Here is a 6661-nt window from a genome sequence, read left to right as displayed (position 1 = left end):
CACAACCTATAAAAGAGTTGTTTTTGAAACACCTACCGCAGAGAAATCAAGGAAAATCCTGGTTAATCAGTAGGTTCTAGTTTCTGCAAAATCTCCAGAAAACAACGACTTTCACGTGTTTAAAATTCATTATGCCAGAGCTTTATGTCACTTATACATGAGTTTACATGGAATGGCCTTTATAATTATATTGTTATGGCACAGGATATGTCATTACCATATGTCTCCTCATAGTATTACATAGTTCAATATTAACACTGACATAATGTGCACGCTCATTACTGTCATTTGAATTTTCGGCTCACTTCGATATATACACAAAAAGTGTTACAGTAGTTGTCAAAGTAACATGTTTTGGTGTATATCAATTTCTGTTTAAATTCTAAATAAGATATGTAATGGCAATAAATACAATTGTACTTTTTGTGTTTGCAAATGACAACAACAAACGGGAGGTTGTTAAACATATTTATTTTTAAGTCCATCCAGATTGCTTAGATTGCTCGTATTATGAAGTCTTCAAATTCATTATTTTGAACTCCGCAAGGATGATTAAAACAATTACATAAATCATATAAATAACTTTGCACGAAAGTCAATTTTAATATGCTTTTAAAATTGATTTTGATACAAATACGTTTTTAAAAAGTCCAACTCACACGAATAGTTGCATTTATTTTAGGGAAACGGATATATCTGTATTATAATCGGCTTTTGAAACACTTTATTTCAACTAACACTCTGAGGAATACATCTAGTTTATATTAACATTTAATGTAATTTCATGTCCTTAAGAGGAAGTCTACTTTGTGATGAAGTCTGTTCTTGCCTCTGGTGGTCTGAAACGCAAAGAAGGACAACTTTATAAATTACATTTTGTATTAAAGATTCACGCGACATTGAACGCTAGTAAGTAGATCTTTGGAACTAAATTACAATGAAAAATTTGCAAGGATGCTGAATATATTGTGTAGAAGTCATATCTTAATGGCAAACCGAAGTAATAATGACACATGTCTCGTCACAAACTGAAATTACGTATTTGTTAATGAGCACAAGGACAGGTGAATGCAAAACACAAATATACAAATGTTAAATATTATAAAATAAACGTCAGATCGCTTAATCTAATTCGCAATTCAAATGTAAGCTGTAAAAAGTTGACTTTCCTCTAAAGTATTTTATATGATAGTAAAGGATAGCAAAGAAAACGAGAACTCTTACAACTGGTTGTTTTTTAAGTTGTTTAGAGTGCCCAATTCATTCTCTAACAAGTTCTTATTCTTTAACAAATTAAATCGTACTCACATTATTTGAAAAATGTTTTCCCTATTTACCGCTGAGGCTTTTGTAATGAAAATGGCTGCTACTACTTTTGGTGCTGCTAGAAGATGTTCTGTTGATCTTGATCATGAACTTATGATGACTGCCATCACTGTTGCTGTGACTGCCGCTGGCGCTGCTGCTGGAGCTGTCAGACTTACTGTGGCTTTTGCTCTTGCTACCGCCGTGAAAGTGACTCATGAAGTCGGGTATAACACCCCACGCTTCATCATCTGAAACACGTATATACACATTCGTCATTTCCTTTAGTTTCCTTTAGTCATACGGCAAACAACATATAATGATGGAGGAAGACTCTAGGTGTTCCTCCGTGCATTACTTTAGGCACAAGTTGGCACCGGTGTAGAAGTTGTGACCTTCCGAAAGCCAACTGAATGACTTTTTCATATGAAGAATTCTAGTTCCTAAGCGAGGTTTTATACCCACATCGGCTAGGGACAAGTGATTCCTAGCCAGCGACCTTACCTACTCGTCCACGTAAGCTCCAGCATGCTACTAACATCCAAAGTATCTTTGAAAAAGTTGACTAAACAAAATGTTCCTAACCATTGTGTGTTCCTGTCAATAGCCAGACTTGATAGATTTAAGAGACACAAGGTAAACCATACTGTTGTCTGTACAAGTACAGCTACCATGACAAATAAAGTTCACAAGCTAAGTTTTTTCTGATATATATATATATTATATATTTTCTTTTTTTTTGTCATTTTTTATATTTGAGGGTATTGTTGTATATATTTCTTGAAATTGCATACCGCTTATGATTAAATATTCTGTTAAAACTAACGTACATCTAATGACTTTAGTTTGATTTGTTTTCATCAAACTTTCCTACAGTTTTGTTTAATACAGTATAAAGTATATCAATAGGAGAGATCGTGTTTGTATACAAATCCGTTGTATATTCTATTTTTAGAACTGATAAGACAAAAATCGGTGGGCAGACGCCGAGCGACCATGTTTTTTTTTTGGTTAAAAGTGATGTTTTTCTAACAACTTAAACTTTCTTAAAACACAAACGATATCAATATTTTTTGTTTTGATCAGTGGAAAGAATATAAAACAAGCAATTTATTGATAACTTTTATATATTATTCTGATATAAAATGGATTAATTATGAACGCTTAACTTACAGTGTATTTTCTAAAAGTTTGGAGCATCGATAACGCCGCTATTAAAATCAAATGTCATTTAAAATGGTTATTCATTTTCAAAAAATATTTGAATAAGAAAATATGAAAATAGTAAGCATTACGTCGACAATTTCAAAACTTGTTCGTTCTTTACAGACATACACTTATATTTATCAGACACAAGATAAATGCAATCTTTTGTATGTATATTCTTAGATACAGGATACATATGAATATTATAGATTCTTATTACCTTTAATTTATACGTTGTCTCACACTAAAGTATAAGTTTTTTCCCCAAATAATTATCATTTTAAAGCAATTGTAAATAGTGAAGGTATATTGTAAAATGTTTAAAAATTTGAAATTTTTATTCATTGAACAATTTTTCTGCAAATATTTAATATTAATGTTTTGGTAAAACATATTTTAAAAAATACGTTAACAGGTTACGTCTTGTTCTTTTCATATTATTATATCAAAAACATTTAACTAAAACAAAAGAAGTTTATTTTTCGAAAGTATTTACAAACCTGCTGACGCCAAAACACATACAGCTAGGAAAACCGTTAATAAAGCAAAATATTTAGAAGACATTTTGCATGTACCACTCTTTTGAAAGAGAAATAAGCAACAGGTTTCACCAGACATTGCTTTTAAAAGGTTTTGAAAAAAATGCCGCCGGTAAATATATGATATGAATTAGTTCCCATAACTTACAGTGGCATGTGGTTTCGCCGCAAGGACTGTTTTGTTGACCGGTTCATATATATTGCATACATATGGTATATATGAAGCGATGTGTTCTCGTGAACGTTGCTACAATAATGACAATTTTTATAACCATGTTCTTTCTCTAAATAGCTTCTTTTAAAGTTTTATGATTATCAAAATGACATTAGTAAATATCCTTACAATATTACCTGAAATTAAAAATACTAAATTATATGAATTTGAGATGATGCGTATTTTATTGTCCACGTTTTATATGATATGCAGTCGTTTAAATTATTAAAATGCATTATCATTTATTTTCATTAAATAAGAGCTATTGTTTAGAAATAATTAAAAAAAAAACTTTATTAACCACCGTAAAGCCTTTTATTTTCATATCATGTGCGCTTTATACATAGTGATTTTACTATTTTAGTTAAGTTGGTCTGCAGTTCGCAGTTCGCAGTTCGCGTTTCGAATTGCGAACTGCAAACTGGTCTGCAGTTCGCAGTTCGCAGTTCGCGATTCGAATTGCGAACTGCAAACTGGTCTGCAGTTCGCGATTCGAATTGCGAACTGTAAACTGGTCTGCACTTTACGATTCAAATGTCAACGTGCAGTCTGATCAACAATGTCCTGCACATTGCAGACAAGAATGCATTTTACAGTTGGTCTGCAGTTCGCGTTTCGAATTGCGAACTGCAAACTGGTCTGCAGTTTGCGATTCGTGTTGCGAACTGCAAACTAGTCTGCAGTTTACGATTCAAATTTCAAAGTGTGCAGTCTGATCAGCACTGCCCGGCAAATTGTAGACAAGAATGCATTTCACATTTGATCTGAAGTTAGCAGTTCGCGTTTCGAATTGCGAACTGCAAACTGGCCTGCAGTTCGCGATTCGAATTGCAAACTGTAAACTGGTCTGCGCTTTACGATTCAAATGTCAACGTGCAGTCTGATCAACACTGTCCTGCGCATTGCAGACAAGAATGCATTTCACAGTTGGTCTGCAGTTCGCGTTTCGAATTGCGAACTGCAAACTGGTCTGCAGTTCGCGATTCAAATTCGAACTGCAAACTGGTCTGCAGTTCGCGATTCGAATTGCAAACTGTAAACTGGTCTGCGCTTTACGATTCAAATGTCAACGTGCAGTCTGATCAACACTGTCCTGCACATTGCAGACAAGAATGCATTTAACAGTTGGTCTGCAGTTCGCGTTTCGAATTGCGAACTGCAAACTGGTCTGCAATTCGCGATTCGAATTCGAACTGCAAACTGGTCTGCAGTTTGAGATTCATATTGCGAACTGTAATGAATGATGTCATAAGAAATTCATCTACAGTAAACTGGTCATCGAAAGTAAGAGATATATTACAGAATGCAGGTTTTCACGACGTATGGTTATTTCCAGAGTCAGTGAATATAAATATTTTTATACCATTGTTTAGAGCTAGACTTCGTGATATATATATTACACAATGGCGGTCAGATATGGATTTATGTTCATCTTTATATACTTACAAGGAACTTAAACCAACTTATGAAATATCAAAATATATATGTGTGTTAGAAAATAAAAATCAGAGAAATGTTTTAGCCAAAATAAGACTTAGTTCACATAAATTAATGATTGAAACTGGAAGACATCAAGGTATCGAACGAAATCAAAGAAAATGCACACTTTGTAATTCTGGTGATCTAGAAGACGAATTTCATTTCATATTGGTATGTCCTTTATACAGTGATCTGCGTAATACATATATATCCAGGTACTTTACGGTTAATCCAAGTGTTTATAAATTCATACAATTGTTAAATTCCGAACGAAAAACAGTACTCCGTAGGTTAGCAACTTTTTGTTTAAAAGCTTTTCAGAAACGCGATAACGCATAGGTTAACATCATTATGTTTACATTTTTTTAGATATAATAATAAAGAAAAAATGTACTTTTTACACTGGTTATCTTTGTAGCGACACTCTCTAGGTATTTGGATTATTATGCTGTGTTGAATGTTAAAAATCCTACATACCCTTGACTCAAACTACTTTATCCATTTGTTAATATCTCATTGCATATATTGCTATATTATATGTTTGTTATGACGATGAGTCTTGTACTTAAGTCAAATAAATTTTCTGTTCAAATTTCAAAGTGCAGTCTGATCAGCAGGTCCAGCGCATTGCGGACAAGAATGCATTTCATAATTAGTCTGCAGTTTGCATTTCGCATTTCCAACTGCGAACTGCAAACTGGTCCGCAGTTTGCGTTCCGAATTGCAAACTGCAATCTTGTCTGCTGATTACAATGAAAATTTCAAAGTGCAGTCTGATCAGCACTTTCTTGCGCATTGCAGACAAGAATGCATTTCACAGTTGGTCTATAGTTCGCAGGTTGTGTTTCCAATTGCGAACTGCAAACTGGTCTGCAGTTCGCAGTTCGCGTTTCGAATTGCGAACTGCAAACTGGTCTGCAGTTCGCAGTTCGCGATTCGAATTGCGAACTGCAAACTGGTCTGCAGTTTGCGATTTGAATTCGAACTGCAAACTGGTCTGCAGTTCGGGATTCGTATTGCAAACTGTAAACTGGGCTACAATTTACGATTCAAATTTCAAAGTGCAGTCTGATCAGCTAACTAATACAGATGGATAACTCTAGTTACCCTAAACGGTGTTATTTTATGCTAAAATCTTTAGATAACGTAGGTAGAATCACCTGGGCTACTCAGGTCAAACACTTGTTATTTTTGTATGGTTTGGGTTATGTTTGGGTTTCACATGATGTTGGAAATATTGACTACTTCGTTAGTATTTTTCGTCAAAGACTCATAGATTGTCATAAACAAAACTGGAAAGAGTCTATCGAAGAATCAAGTAGATGTCACCATTATAAACATTTTAAAACTTTATTAAATACAGAACGTTACCTTACAATAAATTTGCCATTTAAATACAGACTAGCAGTGTCAAAATTTCGTTGTTCAAGCCGTAAGCTGCATGTTGAAACTGGTAGGCACAACAATACATCTTTTGAATCTGCCAATTTTGTTACAGAAGTAACACTAGTATTGTTGAATGTGAATATCATGCTTTTTTTTCAATGTGAGAAATTTAGTGAGATCCGTAATCAGTATCTTCTTAATTGGTATTCATCTGACAGAAGTATACAAAGCTTTTATAACATACTTAGCTCTGATAATGAAAAGGTGTTATATCTAACAGCATTGAATCTTGAGAAACTCTTAAATAATGTTTGACCTGTTAAATATGATATTCAGCAGCCTATGTTTACTAGTCGACTGTGTGCTGAACCTATGAATATGTATTTTAACTTATCCGATTGTATATGTATACATTTTGTGGGATCACAACTGTTTATATATTTACTTACTATATATTATGTAGTGTATTTTGGGCCGGAGGCCTTTGTTACATTTCATAAACTTTTGACTTGACTTGACTTGACTGTCCAGC

At 33.7% G+C, this 6661-nt stretch overlaps 1 long non-coding RNA gene across 1 annotated transcript; it reads right to left on the bottom strand.

The window, feature by feature from the left end:
- Positions 1 to 455: 455 nt before the first annotated feature.
- On the bottom strand, positions 456 to 3096 carry LOC123527347 (uncharacterized). The gene is made up of 3 exons (XR_006681710.2): positions 3012 to 3096; positions 1309 to 1556; positions 456 to 839 (listed from the first exon to the last, which is right to left on the bottom strand). It is a non-coding gene; the product is annotated as an uncharacterized LOC123527347 (long non-coding RNA).
- Between the last annotated feature and the right edge of the window lie 3565 nt (positions 3097 to 6661).

The sequence above is a fragment of the Mercenaria mercenaria genome, chromosome 14, assembly GCF_021730395.1.
Source record: "Mercenaria mercenaria strain notata chromosome 14, MADL_Memer_1, whole genome shotgun sequence".
Taxonomy (NCBI): domain Eukaryota; kingdom Metazoa; phylum Mollusca; class Bivalvia; order Venerida; family Veneridae; genus Mercenaria; species Mercenaria mercenaria.
Note: the sequence above shows the minus strand (reverse complement) of the source record. Positions and strands in the feature narration are given on the sequence as shown.